General features: G+C 33.1%; 1 non-coding gene across 1 annotated transcript; it reads right to left on the bottom strand.

Annotated features, from left to right (window-relative positions):
* Positions 1 to 8,336: 8,336 nt before the first annotated feature.
* Positions 8,337 to 8,440, bottom strand: LOC135277870 (small nucleolar RNA U13). The gene has a single exon (XR_010345445.1). It is a non-coding gene; the product is annotated as a small nucleolar RNA U13 (small nucleolar RNA).
* Between the last annotated feature and the right edge of the window lie 984 nt (positions 8,441 to 9,424).

The raw sequence follows: 9,424 nt of genomic DNA, 5'->3' as shown, positions 1-9,424 counted from the left end.
AAATCAGACACTTCAGCATGGTCTGGACAGACTGCAGCTCTCCAATGAACTTAAATGCTTTGCTACGGTATTTTCCCCATTCTTATATATTCTAATATAAATTAAATTATAAAGCTTTAGGTAAAGCCAAAAATATTAAAAGAGAAAAAAAGTTTTCTATTTATTTTTTAAATTTATACAAGGAGAATGTTTCCTTTTAGTGATTATCTCAGGTGTCCGTATTCTGAAACTGTTTGAGCTACATTGCTTCCAAAAGTGTACACAGTGCTTATGATTCTGTATAGCATTATATATAGTACACAAGGTTTAATTCGACAAATATTATTTTCATTTATAAGTCCTTTAGGTTGAGAAAGACAAATAAATGCCACAGTTCCTCATGAAATTACCTCGAATGCAACATGAATATTGAATTCAACACTTGAAGATGATAGGCTCTTTCATTAACATTCTCATTCTTTACTGAAACTTTGGCACACCATCAGGGAATAGGGAAAACAACTTGTGTATAAATTAGCATTTGCCCCTGTGGCTCAAATCCTGAAAATGACAAATAAAGTAGAACTTTGTCTCCAAGGCTTAAGTTTCATTTTGCTTAGTTTCTTTAATACATATCAGGTTGGATAAACCCCTTCTCCATCGGAACCTGGTTTACGGGAAAAGCTGCCTCATGTTGTGTGACTTGAAAAGCAGGTTATATCTTCCATTTGGGGACGGGGCCCAGCAGGAGGCAAGCAGCATATTTTGTCATAGTAAGCAAAAAAAAAATCAGTCCATGGAAGATCTAGCAGTGCTGGTGCAAGATTTTGACCAGAGTTCTATGCTATTGAAAAAATGTTATTTTGGACTTATATAGAGTTATTTTTTAATTTTTGGTAACAGTCAACATTTATGATCAACTATCTCTTTGATTGCAAGTGTTAAATCTTAGGATATACTGGACACGAAGAATTATAACACATAATTCATGTGATCCTCTTAACAATCCATCTTGTAGGTGATATGGTTAGTAATTCCATTTTAAAGATGAAGAAACTGGGGCAGATAAATCTTAATAAATTTTATCTTGGGACTAAGTAAGTAAGTGATGGAGCTGGAATTTAAACTCAGTCTGTTTTCAGAACCTGGACCCTTAACGCCTATATCCAACTACCTCTCAAGTAGATATATCCTTCCACAAATTATGTGAGGGGAGACATGGGATCAACCAGTTGAATCAGCTGAAGAAAGTGCCTTTCCAAGTTTATAGTTGAGACCAGAGCCAAAAAAAGAAAGAACAAAAAACAGTGCAAAAATTTCAGAGGCATTCTAATCAATAGCCTCTCTGACAAAATGGCTGTTTGACGCAGGTATTGTGCCATTGCCTATAGACTTTTCTCTGCTTGGAGCAAAATATTAAAGTAGCATTCCTTCTTACATCCTTACTTAGTGCAGAAGAGATGTCGTTTATTTTGTTTTTTTCCTTTCTATGGAAGATAAAAGAGACTGAGAAAAAGAGGGAGCGATGTAGAGAGATTTGTGCCACATCTACAACTGTTTCATTGGTCTGTTTCTTTGTAACAGGAAATATCCAACATTCACAGTTTAGAGCATGGAGCAAAAAAATAAAATGACTATAAAATTGATAATATTTGTAAGCCATGGTATATCAATATTTTGTGATAGTTAAAAGCGAAGTCATGAGTTAGCCAAAGTTCAAGTAAAAAATTTCACCTCTGCTTTTTGTGTGATGTTTGGTGACTTCCTTAATTAGTCTAATTCCTAGTCCTCTCTTCTATAAAGTAAGAAAAAATATTAATAATAGTGCCTCCCTGATAGCATTGTGAAGAATGAAATAAAATAAAATTATAGCAGAATGCCAAGTAGTCAATATTAATTTTAATACTACTGCACTGATAATGGTGGTATCTTACATTTAGTATTTATAATTAAGCTTGGTATTTGTCATGTGAACAATTGCCACAATTTTCCACTCCTTCCTATTCCCAAGATGTTTTTGCTGATTCTCAGCAGATGACCTTTACAACTTATTTATTTTTTTAATCTAATTGAATTTTTTTTTTTTTTTTGCTATACTTTAAGTTCTGGGGTACATGTGCAGAATGTGCAGGTTTGTTACACTGGTATACATGGGCCATGGTGGTTTGCTGCACCCATCAACCTGCCATCTACATTAGGTATTTCTCCTAATGCTATCCCTCCCCGCAACCCCCACCCCCCGACAGGCCCCGGTGTGTGATGTTCCCCTCCCTGTGCCATGTGTTCACACACATTGCTCAACTCCCTCCTGTGAGTGAGAATATGTGGTGTTTGTTTTTTGTTCTTGTGTTAGTTTGCTGAGAATGATGGTTTCCAGCTTCATTCGTGTCCCTGCAAAGGACATGAACTCATCCTTTTCTATGGTGTCATAGTGTTCCATGGTGTATATGTGTCACATTTTCTTTATCCAGTCTATCATTGATGGACATTTGAGTTGGTTCCAAGTCTTTGCTACTGTGAACAGTGACACAATAAACATAGATGTGCATGTGTCTTTAGAGTAGAATGATTTATAATCCTTTGGGTATATACCCAGTAATGGAATTGCTGGTCAAATGATATTTCTTGTTCTAGATCCTTGAGGAATTGCCTCACTGTCTTCCACACCAATAGTATAAAAGCATTCCTATTTCTCTACATCCTTTAATGAAAAGGTTGAGGTCCCACCGAGGAGTTTAGAATATGGCTTCATAGTCAGCAAGTTCTACAATGTTCTGTCACAGCCTTTGCTCTTGTTACTCTCACATTCTGGCTCCAGTTAATGTAAACTTTCCCATACCCTTGCTGACAACTATGAATCCTAAAATTAATTCTGGCCCCTCTGATACACCAAAATCTCAATGGACAAAAATACATAAAAAAATTCTACTCCACAAATTAACTTTACTTAGGTTGGCAATATTACTATGCTCCAGGCTTGAAATCTAAAAATCTTCTAAATCACTTGACTGTTGAGTCTCCTTAATTACTTTCAATTATCATAAAATTTTGATGCTTTTTTGATTGAAATATTTTATTTCCTCCTTTTCTCCACACTAGCAGAAACTGTTCACATGAAGTTTATTACTATCTCAAACACACAAATTAAAATGATACCTTACTTAGTTAAGAAATATTAATTTAAGACCTGATATTTGGTCAATTAACACTTTCTGGGTACTGGCAGCTATAAAGACAAATATAACAGTTTAGTTTTTTGTCTTCAAGAAGTTTAAAATTTATGTTCAGTGACAAAAACTACAAATACAGTAAGCTATGAAATAATATAATATCACTTCTAAGGAAAGTAGACTATGGGAAAAAAATTCATCTTTACTATTGAATAGAAGTTATACTTTAAATCTCAGTCAGTTAGCAAAAAATTATATTTTGGCCTTATAGATAGAAGTTTGACAAGTATAACTGAAGATCATATTTCTCCCTGGTGAATGCCATATAAACTTAAACTTGGTAGACAAACCATGGTTGCACACTGTTTAGCTAGAAAAATATCTTTACTATTCTATTCTGAAGCACATTTGAAAGCCAAAAAACTCCTAATTTTAAGATAGGTAAACACTGTCTCATTCATTTGTTTTGCTATTATCTGATGAAGCAAGTAGAAAAATGAAAGATAATAGTATCTAGTACTTACAAAATAAAACTCCTCCAGGCATGAACGCAGTTCCCCAAAAAGACATTTAGGGGAAAGATGAAGCCTCTTTAGGAATTCAAAAATTCCAAAAAGAAAAACATAACCTGTCAAGTCTGTAAATTCCTGCAGAGTTCATCACATAATCTATATGAATGTGATTGCCATATTTATGTATTTGTAACGTATGGAAATAATGAGGCATATTTCATCCATTTCCTGAAAATACGCTAACATTTTAGAAGGAATAAAATGAAATGAAAAGATAGTCACGTTCATTAATCTTATGTGTGAAAATGAACTCCATCTTTGCCCTCTCTGCAGAGCCAGGATTTAAGATCCTGCTTATACATATTAAATTTATGTACTTTTTCTGGCACTTGCCCATTATTTGGCACCACAGGGTGTCTTAAATAACTCTGGCCTAATTTAAAGAAAATGTGCTTAAGGATCTCCGCAAATTCTTTCAAAATATAGAACTCTGAATAATATTTTCCATTTATTATAATCAAAAGATATTTAAGTAGATAACAGTCATCTGTAAGATCACAAGTTTCTGCAATGTTAGTTGTTATTTATTCGACTTTGTTTTTGTTCTTACTCCTCCATCCCTTGAAATTTAATCTTTAAATAACCTATTTAGACATCTCTGATATTAATATTTCTGCTAGAAAATAGGATTTTCTGTACAGGCAAATTGTATTTTCAATGATATTATTAATCTTCCTACAATTTCCCAGTCTTCTGGCTTTGATTTCTTTCTTTAATTTATAAACACTTGCATTTTTTCTATGTCCTTGACATACAAAAGCAGATAGATTTTCTATTATAAATTGTGAGCATTGCAAAGCAAATGTGAATAGCGATTACCTATAACTTTGCAATCTTTACATATGCACACCCACAAGAAATTTAAACATGATTTCTTTTATTTACTACAGAAAATGTATGACTTGAAAAGAGCAGTTATCTACACCCTTCACTTTACCCACACACATGCACAAATTATCTTGGTTAAATTTTCTCATGGATTTTAAATTTTCTAAAGACAGAAAACAAGAGTGAGGTAGGGAGCAGGCTGGTTTGGTAAGTAGATGGCAGAAAATAAGTAGGTAAGTAGATTACAATCAAATTTGTGGAGCATATTTTAAATTGACTAATTTTAGATGTGTTTTAACTCTTTCCAGATGTTTATTACATAGACAATATTAGCAGTTTGAGCAGATAAGCACTTTTAATATATAGGAACACATAAATGTACACTTTTCAGCTTAACAATAACCCACAACACTCGGACCAACTAATGTACGCTTTTCAAATACTGATTAAATTGAAGTCAATAAAAAAAAATTCTCATGAAATCCCATCACTTTATATACCTACTTCCAGAAGTGGTGCCCACGTAATTCTGATCATCCTTCTATTGATATGGTTGAATCCTGTGTTCTTAAATTTTTCCTTCCCTCTAGATCCCATTCTACCTTACCTACTTAAGAACATTGCTCCAAAGATTCATGTTTCTTTGGTATGTTTTAATATTTCTGCTCTTTACTAGTAATTCTTATGATTTAAAACATGTCATTATTCACCCTATAAATGAAAAAGAAAAAGTGAAGCTTCTCTTGACCTCATTTTCTCCTTCCTATTTATGGTAAATTCCTATAAAGTGTTATATTCTCCATCTCCTATTGGATTATCATTTCTCCATTCTCTTTTGAGACTACTATAACAGCTTCCATTGGGCACATTTTCACCAGAATTCGTTTGTATATTGGTATGTACGACTCTTTTACAAATCATCAGGGACTATCAATATTGCTAATTCTAACCATCTGTTTTGTGTCAGCAATCTACTTGATGTATAAACATTATTTCTCCCAGCAAATTACTCCCTTCCTCTTTAACTACTTCTTAGACTTGGCTGACCTTGGTTTCTGCTGACCTTACTCCTGTCCTTGTTTCCTGTGACATCATCAGCCACTTCAAGCTTCTCTCCCTCTTTCTTCGCCTCTTTTCTATACACACTAACTCATTGGGTAATCATATTCAGTGTTCAGGACTTTGAATACCATTTTCTGTGCAGACAACTTTCAAATTTATAACTTCAGTATAGACTTATATAAATTCTGTCCATATATATTTAAATGCCAGGATAGATGCACACACACACACACACACACACACACACACACTCCTAGATAATTAATAAGCAAATTACACTTGACATCTTCAAAACTGAACTTCTCACCTTTACCAGATGCAATTGCTGTGGAAGTCTTTCCATGACACAAATGGCAATGTCATCCTTGTATTTGACTAAGCCAACATTCTTGAATGGGCTCTAGTATCTCTCTTTCTTTCACACTCACATCAAATCTATCAGAAAATCTTTCAAAAATAACCAGAATCAAATCATTTTTCTCATCTCTACTACTTAAAAGCTGCCATCATCTCTTACCTGGATTATTGTCATGCCTTAAAACAATATTCTACTAAGTTTACAGTCTAGACTCATTTCAGTGCTCACCATCTATAGTGATGGTGATAGAATATAATTTAGCACATTATATATCTGTTCAAAACTGTTCAACATCTGTGTTTGATTTATTAACCCAAATTATCTTATGATGTTCCAAATGCTAACAAAAACTGGGTTTCAGTTTCAGTTTTTTACTTCATCTCCCATTACTCTGTCTTTGGCACTATTTCTTGTCACAGTAGCCCCCCTCTTGAGCTCACTAGCTATGTCCCAGGCTGAACTGTTCCCCTGAAATCTACAGGACTCACTTGGCATAGTGACATATCCCCTTGGAAAATATGCAACTTTTCAATTTATACTTCCTTAATGTATATGCTTCTGTTATTTTACTGAGATTAAGAGTTTAAATTTCCTTCAATCTACATAACAAAGAATTTGGCAAAAGAATAAAATGGTGTTTTAAGTGCTCATTTAAACCTTGAGGTTTTTACAAAGATTGGAACATAAAGAGAAGACCTGGAATAAATAAACTCTGTTAATTTAACAGCTCAGAAATATCAGTGGAAATGAAATTTCAATGTTAGAGGCCTACTGCGTGCCAGGGGAAGGGGGGAAACAAATTATTAATCAATGGGCATAGTTCTATTTTCCAAATACTCTTTTTATTGTTGCCATGTAAGACTAGAAATCTTCCACAACTGTTAGATTAACTGACAGAAATTCAGAGTTTAGAAGACACAATCTCTTTCTCCACTCTCTCATAAATCAACCTTGTCTTAATAAAAATAATGTTAATAAATGACTATAAAAAATTACTCCAGCCTTTGAGAGGGGGTAGTCATAGCACTGATGGATACAGACCAAGAACCACTGATATAAACAACAAATTTCAGGACCTTTTAAGACCATGCTTTCCTCAGCGCTTATTCTTACCCACAGAATAAAGTGTACACATATAAATAATGAGACACATTCAGTCAAACTGAGACACAGTATGAATAATTCTTCAATCAGAAAGGAAGGCCACTTGAAAGTATTTTTGACTATACAAATTAATAGAGCCTTGAGGCTTGTAGGAAAATAATGGTATAATTTTCTCATAAGTATAGCTAATAAAAGAAGGATTAAGAAGTACAAATGGCATGGTGAGCTTACCAGATCTCCATATAAATTAACTGATTCATGAGTAGAATTTCAGAAGAAAATAGAACGTAATTATCTCTGATTCACTATCCCCATGTTGCTTATTGAAGGCGGTGATGGGGGGTGCTGATCGTATGCAAACATACAGTAATAAGACGTGTAAGAATAGCTTGAATTTCCCAAAAAATGGAATAATTCTGGCATTACATAATCAGAATAAAATATGGTTTGTGATCAAATGACCTAGACTATTGTGTATAGAACTCTTAATTCCCTTTAACAAAACTTAAAAATAAATTGCAGGTATCATAAAAGTCTAAAAATGCAACTGCGTATGAAATTTATAAAATGCTATTATTTTTAATAATGAAAAGAGCAGTTAAGTGGCAAATGCTATATTTTATTTTCTCTCCTTGTGTACTGCTTGTTCAGGTAGATCTATGTTTTATTCTTAAATAAATAAACACCTACATACAACAGAAATAAATGTTTTAATCTTATTAACTATCAAATGGCTTTTTCATCCTGTTTTCTTCCATCCATTTTTCCTTTATCTTTAACTATATTTTTATAATTTGAATCACAAATGTGTATGTTTTCAGACACTATCAGGTAAGGACAACTGATATCATAAATAAGAAAAGTCATAGCTTAAGGCTCCCTAGTGCTTGTCAGTATAAAATATAATAATAAATATTTTGTCAGCCTATTCTCTGGCATATTTTTATACAAATAAACAAATTAAGATGCGAGTCTGATTTTATTTGAATGAATATGTGGTGTCAAATATATTCTAGGGAAAAAAAATTGTGATCAAATTCCATTCTTCTTTTCTGTGATCATTGAAAATGGTTTTCTTTTTACTAAAATATTTAAATAAATGTGAATAAGCTTTCAAAACATTTTTGTTTAATTGTTTTGACTTAAAATTTTGATATTTTCAGAGCAGATGATGAATCTGAAAAAAAGTTGATATTTAATGATTATAATTTGTTTTTCTCTTTAGAAATTTTAGGAGACATTATTTTTCTTCTTTTTATTTCATGACAAACGGATAATGTGCCAATGCTGTAACAAGGTTCAAGGGTGGCACATCTCACACATGTGTGTGATCACCCAGTCATCACACTCTTGAACTACAAAAGCATCAGGAAAGATTATTTTGAATGCTTTAGAATAATTCCTTTCAAACATTACATAATGATAATATTCCAGTTTTTAAATTTACTTTACATTTTTTGATGAGAGATATATTTGAACACTTTGAATACAGTCACTTTGGTTTGTCTTTATATCTTTTAGGACATTTTTAAAAATTTTTAAATTATACTTTAAGTTCTACGATACATGTGGAACGTGCAGGTTTGTTACATATCCACCACCTATGGGGTTTTTTTTTTTTCTTGTAAATTTGTTGAAGTTCCTTGTCGATTCTGGATATTAGCCCTTTGTCAAATGGATAGATTGCAAAATATGTTCTCTCATCTGTAGGTTACCTGTTCACTCTGATGATAGTTTCTTTTGCTGCACAGAAGATCTTTAGTTTAATTAGATCCCATTTGTCAATTTTGGCTTTTGTTGCCATTGCTTTTGATGTGTTAGTCATGAAGTCTTTCCCAATGCCTATGTCCTCAATGGTATTGCCTAGGTTTTCTCCTAGGGTTTTTATGGTGTTAGGTCTTTAATTCATCTTGAGTTAATTTTTGTATAAAGTATAAGGAGGAGTCCAGTTTCACTTTCTGCTTATGGCTAGCCAGTTTTCCCAACACCATTTATTAAACAGGGAATCCTTTCCCCGTTGCTTGTTTTTGTCAGGTTTGTCAAAGATCAGATGGTTGTGGATGTGTGGTGTTATTTCCGAGGCCTCTGTTCTGTTCCGTTCGTCTCTATATATGTTTTTATACCAGTACCATGCTGTTTTGGTTACTGTAGTATTGTAGTGTAGTTTGAAGTCAGGTAGTGTGATGCCTCCAGCTTTGTTCTTTTTGTTAATAATTATCTTGGGTATACAAGCTCTTTTTTGGTTTGCTATGAAATTTAAAGTAGTTTTTTTCTAATTCTGTCAAGAAAGTCAGTGGTAGCCTGATTGGAATAGCATTGAATGTATAAATTACTTTAGGCAGTATGGCAAT

Source organism: Aotus nancymaae, unplaced genomic scaffold (assembly GCF_030222135.1).
Source record: "Aotus nancymaae isolate 86718 unplaced genomic scaffold, 86718_ANA_hifiasm-v0.15.2.pri h1tg000033l, whole genome shotgun sequence".
Classification (NCBI taxonomy): Eukaryota; Metazoa; Chordata; class Mammalia; order Primates; family Aotidae; genus Aotus; species Aotus nancymaae.
This window is presented reverse-complemented; position numbering and strand designations above follow the sequence as displayed.